The sequence below is a fragment of the Fukomys damarensis genome, unplaced genomic scaffold (assembly GCF_012274545.1).
Source record: "Fukomys damarensis isolate Sample0158 unplaced genomic scaffold, DMR_v1.0_HiC HiC_scaffold_24, whole genome shotgun sequence".
Lineage (NCBI taxonomy): Eukaryota > Metazoa > Chordata > Mammalia > Rodentia > Bathyergidae > Fukomys > Fukomys damarensis.
In genome coordinates this window covers 53,874,457-53,884,615 of record NW_022900936.1, presented here as the reverse complement: position 1 = coordinate 53,884,615, position 10,159 = coordinate 53,874,457, and the positions used below count along the sequence as shown (strand labels likewise).

The following is a 10,159-nucleotide window of genomic DNA, read 5'->3' as shown; positions in this document are numbered from 1 at the left end:
TTCTCTCAGAGAGCTGGGGATTTAGCTCAGTGGTTCCACTGCCTGCCTTGCAAGCCTTGGGTCCCGAGTTCAATCCCTGGTACAAAAACAATCAAACAAACAAAAACTATGCACCTAAAAATTCTCTCAGGAAAAGGAAATCACTGGGAGCAAAGCTGAAAGAGAGTGCTGCCTAGTGGTTCTATTAAGAGTCTATGGGCCATGCTCACTTCAGTAGCACATATACTAAAATTGGAACGATACAGAGAAGATTAGTATGGCCCCTGTGCAAGGATGGCACGCAAATTCATGAACTTCCATATTTTGTTTTGTTTTTTTATAAAATGGAGTACTAGTCAGCCATAAACTGATAAATTAGAGACATTTATAGCTAAATGGATGCACATTGAGAGCATACTACTGAGTGAAATAAATAGGACTCACATGTAAATACTGAATAGTTTCTCTGGTGTGAAAAACTGAAAGGGTAAATAAGGACTAAAAGGTATAATAGATAATGTAAAATAGGAAGAAAAGGTCCAAAGTGGAAAGGAAAATGGGATGGGTAGGAGAAAAGAAAAAGGGAAGAGAAAAAATATGACAAAAGGAAAAATGGAAAAAAAGTCTTTGTAAATAGGGGAGGAGTGGAGGGGATGAAGGGAAGGCAGGGGTACAGGGAAAAAATAAGAATCAAGATACATCATGTAAAGGTACAAGATCCCAATGATGAATGTAACTGTACCATATACCTAAAAAGTCCCAATAAACAATAAAAAAAATAGATTACATGAAGATACAAATTTTCAATGATGGATGTCATTGCATTGTAAACCTAAAATGTACCAATAAATTAATAATTTAACTCTTTCCCATCTTGCAAGGTTGACAGCGGAGAGCAAAGAGGATGGCAGGCGAAAAAGCTAAGAAACCCAATACTAAGGAGGAGAAACCTCAAGCCAAGAAGGCTGATGCCACTGGCACAGTTAAAAAGGATGACATGAAGAAGGCTTTTTTAAAAAGCCCAAGAAGGGGCAACCCCACTGCAGCTGAAACCCTGTCCTGGTGAGAGGAATTGGGAGGTACTCATGATCCGCCATGTACTCCAGAAAGGCTTTGTACAGGAGGAAGTACTCGGCCTCTAAATCCAAGGTTGAGAATAAAAAGGAGAAGGTTCTTGCTACTGTCACAAAACCAGTTGGTGGTGACAAGAATGGCGGTACCCGAGTGGTTAAGCTTCGCAAAATACCTAAATACTACCCAGCTGAAGATGTGCCCCAAAAGCTGTTGAGCCACAGCAAAAAATCCTTCAGTCAGCATGTGAGGAAGCTGCGAGCCAGCATCACTCCCGGGACCGTCCTGATCTTGCCACCGAGGCAAGAGAATGGTTTTCCTGAAGCAGCTAGACGGTGGCTTGCTACTTGTGACTGGGTCTCTTAACCTTAATCGAGTTCCTCTGCGTAGAACACACCAGAAGTTTGTCATTGCTACCTCCACAAAAATTGATATCAGCGAGGTGAAAATCCCCAAAGACCTCACTGATGCTTACTTCAAGAAGAAGAAGCTGCGGGAGCCCGGACACCAGGAAGGTAAGCTCTTCAACACCAAGAAAGAGAGATACCAGATTTCCGAGCCGCGCAAGGTCGATCAGAAAGCGGTGGACTTGCAGATGTCACCAAAAATCAAAGCTGTTCCTCAGCTCCGGGGCTACATGTGATCCCTTTTTGCTCTGACAAATGGAATGTGCCCCCACAAATTAGTGTTCTGAATTTCTTACTAAGAACCTAATTAAATAACTGAAAAAAAAAATTTTAAGAAGAGTCTATGTGCAGGAAAACTACATAATAAAGCAAGTCACTGTTATGGCAATAGTGCATTAGTGTTTCAGAATATAAAGTAATTATAAATACAGGATATCGTATAAGAGCTCATTACTTGTATACTTATATACTTGTATACTCTCACAAAACCAAAATCAATTATCAATATAATGAACAAAAACATTACCTTCCAAAAAGGTTTCTTCATGACCATGGTAAGTACTGTCCTCTCCCATCTCCAGGCAACCATTAAATTGTCCTCTATCATAATAGGTGAATTGTGTTTCTCCTTCTATCTTGGGTGGTTTCACTTAGCACAGTTATTTTTGAGGCTTATCCATGCTTTTGCATCTACCAATGCTGTACTCCTTTTATTGCTGGGTAGTGTTTCATTCTATGAACACACCACAGTAACTTTACTACTCGCTGGCTGGTGGGCACATGAACTGCTTCCCATTTGGGGATATAACAAGTCAGTTCTTATGATGACACTGACAGCTTCATCTGTAGAAGTTCACTTTGGGTCTTTTCTTAAAACACATCTTCCATATGTCTATTTTACTTTTTGAGTGCAGAAAATGTAACTGTTTTTAATGTCCTTTTTTTAATTTATTTATTTTGGTACCAGGGATTGAACTTGGGTCCTTGTGCTTGCAAAGCAGGTGGCAGAACCACTGAACTAAATCCCTGGCCCTCTTTACTTCTAACATTTGTTGTCTATCCTTGTTCCAGATCGACTGATTGATTGATTGGTTGATTTTTCTCCTTACAGGGCATCATTTTCTTTTTCTTTTTTTTTTTTTTCAATTGATTAGGAAGACCACAGCCACAAATAGTCTAGGATTCATTATTTCCCCACTACTGAGACATGGTCCTTCTCAGTATTTTCCCCACTGTCCCATGAATTTTGAGTGTTTTCATCTTGCTGTTGCTCCTTCCCTTGTTCTTCATGAGTATCAGCCTGCTCTTTCCTGGACCTTTGGTAGCTCTTCCCCAGCCTTGGGCTATTTCTTCATAAGCAGTGTTGACCAGGCCAGGAGTGGTGGCACACACCTGAAATCCCAGCACTTGAGACGCTAAGGCAGGAGGATTTGCGGCCAGCCTGTGCTACATGATGAGATCAAGGTCAGCCTGAACTGCATAGAAAGATGCTGTTTCATTAAATAGTACCAGTAACCTCCTGAATACCCCAGGAAAACCCTCTATGGATTCCAAGTTCTCTCTAAGGCAGCTCCCTCATTTCTGACATTCTGTCCTGCAAATTTCAGCTGCTTTGGTTCATTCTATTGCCTATCTATCTATCTATCTATCTGTCTATCTCTCCCTGTCTCTCAATTCTACCTCACCACCATAGAGATCTTGGTTCCTCCCTTTGAAATCTCTCTCAGGTCTGCTAGCAGAGTCAACTGAAGGTCTTGATTTGCTTGTTTCTCGCTGCTCCAAGATGACTCTTCTTCATTGCTGACATCTTAAAAAAGAGTTTCATATATTTTTGCCTGCTGTGTTCAGAGAGGAGAGTAAATCTAGCACTTCTTACTCCATCTTGGAAGTAGCAGATATCTAAATTATACCTTAAATTTGTGCTATGGTTTATGTTTTTGAGCTCAGAGACCTAAGTACTAAGACCGACTCTCCTTTTCCTCAGAGGTCTGAATTATAGCTTTAGAAGGCCCTTTCTCTGTAATTTTTCCCCCTCGTGACACTGGGAAATGAATCCATGGATACTACTAAGCTACCTTCATCCCTTTATCATTTTGATTTTAAGACAGTGCCTTGCTAGGTTGTCCAGGCTGACCTCAAATTCACTACCCTTCTTCCTCAGCCTTGCAAGTAACTGTGTCAGAATAGCCTCCCCCTCACCCGGTACCAGGGATCGAACTCAGGATCTTGCACTTGCCAGGCAGGCATAGCACCACTGAGCTACATTCCCAGCCCTCTGAACTTTTAATATACTAATTTCAAGATCTTATCTTTGTTTCTCCTGGATTAGTATTGTGTTATGGGCTAAGTTGTGTCCTCAGAAAAAGTTCATGCTGAAGTTCTAACCCTCAGTGCCTTACAGTGTGACTCTGTTTAGATATAGGGTCTTTAAAGATGTAGTTAAATTAAAATAATATTATTAGTGGACTGGGATTTAGATCAGTGGTGCCAACCACCTGCCTCATAAGTGCAAGGTCTGAGTTCAATCCTCAGTGCCAAAAAACAAAAACAAAAAATAATAATATGATTAGTATGGGCCCTAACCCAATAGGATTCTTGTTCTCAAGCAGAGAATGTAATTAATCCTAATGTATCTCAATGGTCCCAATAGTCCTTTTCCAAACACACACACACACACACACACACACACACACACTCTCTCTCTCTCTCCCTCTCTCTCTCTCTCTCTCTCTCTCACTGCTGTTTTCCTTGTATCTAACCTTTAAACAGAGAATGCATTTGATACTAGGTTATGGAAACAAACAAAAGAATCTAGATAGAACCAGGGGAATAAATTTACTCTACTGTAGCAAAATTGAGAACAGAAAAGGATCAGAAAATGGTGAAAAAAAAAAAACTGGTGGTCCTAGACTGCAAGTTCTGGATGATACAGTAGTCAAAAACTGATTGTTACTTAAGTACTAAAAATTATCATTTTCTGTGTTGCTTAGAACTTAATATGTATATATTGAGGATATACTCCTAAGTGAAATAAATAAGTCACACATGTAAATACCGAATAGTTTCTCTGGTGTGAATAAACTATAACAGTACATAAGATCCTAATGATATAATGGACCATGTGAAATAGGAAGAAAGGGGCTAAAGGTGTAGGGAAATTGGGAAGAGTGGGGGAAGGGGAATAAGGGAAAAATATGAGAAAATGAAGAAATGGAAATGAAGTGTTTGTAAAGGGGGAGGGGAGGAGGGGGTGAAGGGAGGCAGGGACAAGCGGAAAAATGAGAACCAAGACCTGTCATGTAAAGGTACAAGATCCCAATAATGAATGTAACTGTACTGTATACCTTAAAATGTACCAATAAACTCAATGAGGAAAAAATAAAAAATAAAAAAGAGAACTTAATATGTAGAAAATAGTAGTAATCATGCTGCTATTAAAACAGTAAATATATATTTAATATATCATATATATATTAAAAAAATATCCTTTAGAATCCCTAAAGCGCCTAACCTCTGAGGAAATCCACTGCTGCCTAAAAGTACCCTAAAGTGAGATAAGTGTTCGCAGTTTAGAACTATATACTTCTTCATTTACAATTTAATGTAATATTTGTCCTCTCTTGGTTAAGTAAATAGGGGATTTGTGAAAAGCCACTGCTATAACAGGAAAAATGATCTTTCCATTCAAAACGTTTAGTCAGAAACAAATAGCTGCACCTCTTTGAAAGGTGAGTCTGGATTGAAAAGTTTTGAATAGCTTAAAGCTAAAGAGTTTTAACCATTAGGGCAGGAAGGGAAAGCAAAACAAGTGTTTGTTTTGGCTATGGAATTATAGAAAAGCCAGCTTGAGAAAGGTGACTAAAATAATTTCCTATCAGCATCAAATTCATCATTGCCTTCAAGTCTTCTGGGTCCAGGAGAGCTCACCGCATGTAACACAGCTCTCTATGGACTGAATCATATCCTACAGATATCATAGATTAAAGCTTTCATCAAAAGTTGTTAGCCAGGGATTTAACTCAGTGGCACCATACCTGCCTCACAAGCACAAGGTCCTGAATTTGATTCCCGTTACCAAAAAAAAAAAAAAAAAAAAAAAAAAAAAACAGTAGGTGGCATCTAAAGATGGGGATTTGGGGAGGCAGCTAGTTTCTGTTGAGGTTGTGAGAGTAGGATGTCTTTGTAAGGAGACATCAGAGAGCTCACTCTTTCTCTCTCACACACACACAGTGTTATACACACAAGTGCAAAATCATCTAGAATTTGGCTCAAGCAATTGGGAATGTGCTGCCGTATGGGCTAAAGACACTTGTCTTTGGATGAATGGAATAATAGACACTATTAGCAACAATGCAATATAAACAGAAAAACAAGCTACCATGTAGAAATGATGTTGAGAAGAAGAAAATTCAGAGCTCAAAGAGATGTATTTTTTTTAAAAAAAAATTTGTAGCCAGATGTGGTGGCGCACACCTGTAATCCCAACACTCAGGAGGCTGAGGCAGGAGGATTGCTGTGAGTTCAAGACCAGCCATAGTGAGTTCCAAGTCAGTCTCAACTACATAGTGAGACCCTGTCTCAAAAAAAAAACCAAATAAATAAATAAATGTGTAACTGGTTTGTACTGAGGCTAACAAAAGCAGCTTCTGGAAGCTACTCTGCACGGGAGCTACCATTCCATGACGTTTGTCTCAGCAACTAGGGGGGAAGGAAAGAAATGAGATATGAATTACTACTCCAAGAAGAAACACTAAATGATGAAACAGAATAACTGTAACTGCTTAGGGGAGAGGAAAAACACATAGTCTCTCCTTACCATACATAGAACTAAAGGAATCTTTATAACATGTGCTGGTGCTAGGGATTAAACCCAGAGCCTTCACACTGAGCTACATCCCCAGCCCGTTTTTAAATTTTTTTTATTTGAGACAGAGACTATGTTGCCCAGGCTGGGCTTGAACTTGCGACCTTTCTGCCTCTGTCTCCCAGAGAGGTAGGACTGCAGTTATGTGACCACACCAAGTGTTTAGATGTCCTCTCTAGGTGGGACTTTTTCAGAGGTGGCTGGATCTAGAGTGCGTGATGTTGGCTTTGATTCATGGTGCAATGCTATGCTCAAGGACACTAGGTAGACGGATGTCAGTGCTACTCACCCCAAGTACTCTGGATAAGTTTAAAAGGAGTCAGAAATAACTCTGTTTAGGCCCCTTGTTGCTTTTCTACCTTTTTCCCACCGGGAACCGTTTCTCTTCTGTGATATCTGTCTGCCAGGCCACCCTGGGCTGAAACCTCTACAAACTGTGAGCGAAAGAAACCTCTACTCCTTTAATTTTAGGTGTCAGATACTTTGTCTCAGCAAAGAGAAAAGTAACTAAAACAGAGAAGTGGGGTTGTTACTGTAATTATTATACCTGACCATATGGTTCAGGAGCCTTTGGGAAAGGCTTGTGGGAAGAGTTTGGAAAGGTTCAGAGGTGCTAGCTGAAAAGGTAGAACTGGAACACCTTAGGCGATACATGATGGGAGATTCTGGTCAGAGCTCAGAAGACCTCAACGTTGATAGAAAAGTTGCTGGTGAAGACCAGGCTCCAGAGGTTTCTGAGAGGAGGGACTCCAGACATTGTATGTATACCTTGGTAGAAAGTTTGTAGGAATTTTGCTAATATCCAGAGACTTTGCCGAAGACTGAGAGTAAAGGCAGTGGACTAATTAGTCTGGCAGAAGAAATTTTGAGTTTGGCCAGAAAGGAGGCTCCAGAAAAGCTATAGACTGCAAAGATAGAGCAGAGGAGAGTTTGATTGCTGAGAAGGAACAGGAGAATAGAAAAGATGGCCTGAAGGCATTGCAAGAAGCAGCAGGACTCCACCCTTTACAGCCTGAATTTGCAAAAGTGAAAAACTTTGCTTGATAAGAGAGCCTCAGGAGCATCATGCTCCAGAATGGTAGTGGCCTAGGGAAGTTGTTCTTCAGCTTTGGGCTCATAGGTACTCGACCCCTACAGCCCAGAGAGAAGGAAGCCTGGGTACTCCTCCAGCTGGCAGCAGACCTTGCCATCATCCTTGTGGTGCTGGTTTGCGGTGCATGCGGAATACAAGAGTTGTGGGGTCAGAAAGGCTTCCATCCAGAATTTCAGAAGAAAATGTGGGAGGCAGGCAGGGCGTCCCTGACAGGGCAGCGCATGGAGCTGTGAGTGTGAAGCTGAAGGTGCAGTGGAGGCAAAACCTGAGAAACAAAGCAATGGCAAATAAGACTAAAAAGCAGTTTAGTGATATGGGCTTATAGTTTAATAGGAAAGAAGGCGGTGCACAGAGAGTGGACTAAGTCAATTTAATACAAGAGATGACAAGTAGTTCTAGTGTATCATTACACAGCAAGGTGTCTATAGACAACCACAGGGTACTGTGTGTTTCAAAAAGCTAGAAGAAAGGAGTTCAAATGTTTTTACCACAAAAAATTGATAAACACTGAGGAGATAGATATACTTACCCTGGCCTAAACATCATACAATGTATTCATACACTTGGTTTCTCATCAATATATACAATTTTTATGTTGTATTTTTCAGTTATTGTTTTTAATTTTTCTGTACTGAGTATTGAACTCAGGTCCTTGCACTTTTTAACTCAAGTCCTTGAACTTTTGAAGTAAGCAGCCACACCACTGAGCTAAATCCTCAGCCCCAAAATGTTTTTTTGTTTTGTTTTGTCTGTTTTTGATACCAGGAATCAAATTAGGGCCCTTGGGCTTATGAGACAGGTGGCAGAACCACTGAGCTAAATCCCCAGTCCCCAAAATGTTTTTAATTTTTGAAAAAGCCTATAGCTGCATCTAGTGGCTTGTAATACCAGCACCCTGGGAGGCTGAGGCAGGAGGATCACAAATCTGAATCCTGTCTAGACAGACTAGCAAGTCCTTGTCTCAATGGAAAAAAATTTTTTAAACTACTAAAAGAGCTGGGAATGCAGCTCATTGTAAAGTCCCTGGGTTCAACACATATGTGCCAGCACACACACACACACACACACACACACACACACACACAAAGCATCAGTTCAGAGGACAAAAGGTCTTTACAAGTCATGAGCTGAAAGAGGAAAGAGTTTGGTTTTTTTGTTTTTGTTTTGTTTTGTTTTTGAGACAGGGTCTCACTATGTAGTCCAGGATAGCCTCAAACTCATGGTAATCCTCTTGCCTCAGCCTCCTGAGCTCTGGAATTACAGGCATTCACCACAATGCCAGACATTGAAATAGGAAAGAGTTGGCTAAAGAGATAAATGGTGAGTTTCTATCGGTGAAAGACAGAATAGTTTCAAGCAAAGAGAAGATGAGAAGAGAACCCCATAGAACATGATTGGACAGCCTGAAAATGCATTTTTACTGGCTCCTTGAGAAAATAACTTCTCTGTATGCGCACAACAGCCTATCCAAACCGGCAAACGCTCCTCTCCAATTTTTCCTCTCTTCTTTCCACTAGATAACTGCATCAGTACTCAATTTGCTCTGTCTTCTAAAACACAAAACTGAAACTCCTTCTGTATAAGCTATCATCCCATTTCTCATCTCTTTCTTTCCTTTTTTTTTCCTGTTTTTGATGAGATGTGCCCTTGAAAGAACTGTCTACGCTCCCGCCTCCTAGTTTTGTCCTCCAGCTCTCTGCGCCCACCGCACTGCTGTGTCAGGCCTCCGGTAAGATCCAAATGGCGGATTTCCATGCTCAGGGCTCAGCCCCCTTCCTGACCCCTTCACAACTCTTCATTTGCGAGCTTTGCTCTTGTGGCACTTGGCTGTTGAGGAGCTTTCTCTGGTTGTCCAGTCTATGATTTTGAGCTTGGTGGCCCACTCTATAATCTCAAACTCTTCTCACCACTTTCTGTCCACTTCCCTCTTCATTTTTCCCTTTGCATTTACAAGTTAACAGCTGATGAAATTTACTTTTTTTTTTCATTTTTGTTTTTTTAGAGACAGGGTCTCACTGTGTAGTTCAGATTGGCCTTGAACGCACTGTGTAGCCCGTGCCTCAAACTTGTGGTGATCCTCTTGCCTCAGCCTCCCAAGTGCCGAGATTACTGGCACCCACCACCCCACTCAGCTTAGAATTTACTTATTTATCTTATTTATTATCTACCCCATTAGAGTGTAAGCTTTTCAATGATAGGGCTTTACTGCTATATCTCCAAGTACCTTACTAGCAATTAAGAAATATTTTTGAATGAATGAATGTCATCAAGCATTCCATTTAGTCTAAACATATGCAGTAATATTTCTATTTAAGAAGAAATTGTTTTATGTAGCCAACAAGTAACTTAAAACTCAAGAGTTTGGATATTTTCTGTTTCTTCCATGCTGTATCTTCAACTATAAAGAGAAACTGTAATGCATTCAGCAGGCCACCAAAAGAATGACCTGCAGATAATCTTTTTGGTATGTTCTCGTTGTTGCTTTTTGAAAGATGGAATTTTGTGTTGTGTCTAAAAATAAATGATAGTATTATTATAATACTTATATTCTAGTGGGTTTCAACCATGAAGTGCTTATGCATATTAAACTAATTGGATATGAAATTTGGAGAATTATCTAAATCTTTCAAGAAAATAAGCCATAATTAATCTATATGCTCTCACAATAATTATTCTATACCACAGTAGATCTAAGTTTCTATCAACTGTGTAGCTCACCATTATACTACTTACCATTAAAGAACA

At 40.2% G+C, this 10,159-nt stretch overlaps 1 non-coding gene and 1 pseudogene across 1 annotated transcript; both read left to right on the top strand.

The window, feature by feature from the left end:
* The first annotated feature begins 201 nt into the window (after positions 1 to 201).
* Positions 202 to 308, top strand: LOC117283319. The gene has a single exon (XR_004514286.1). It is a non-coding gene; the product is annotated as a U6 spliceosomal RNA (small nuclear RNA).
* A 575-nt stretch (positions 309 to 883) lies between these two features.
* LOC104866264 lies at positions 884 to 1,744 on the top strand (annotated as a pseudogene).
* The last annotated feature ends 8,415 nt before the right edge of the window (positions 1,745 to 10,159 follow it).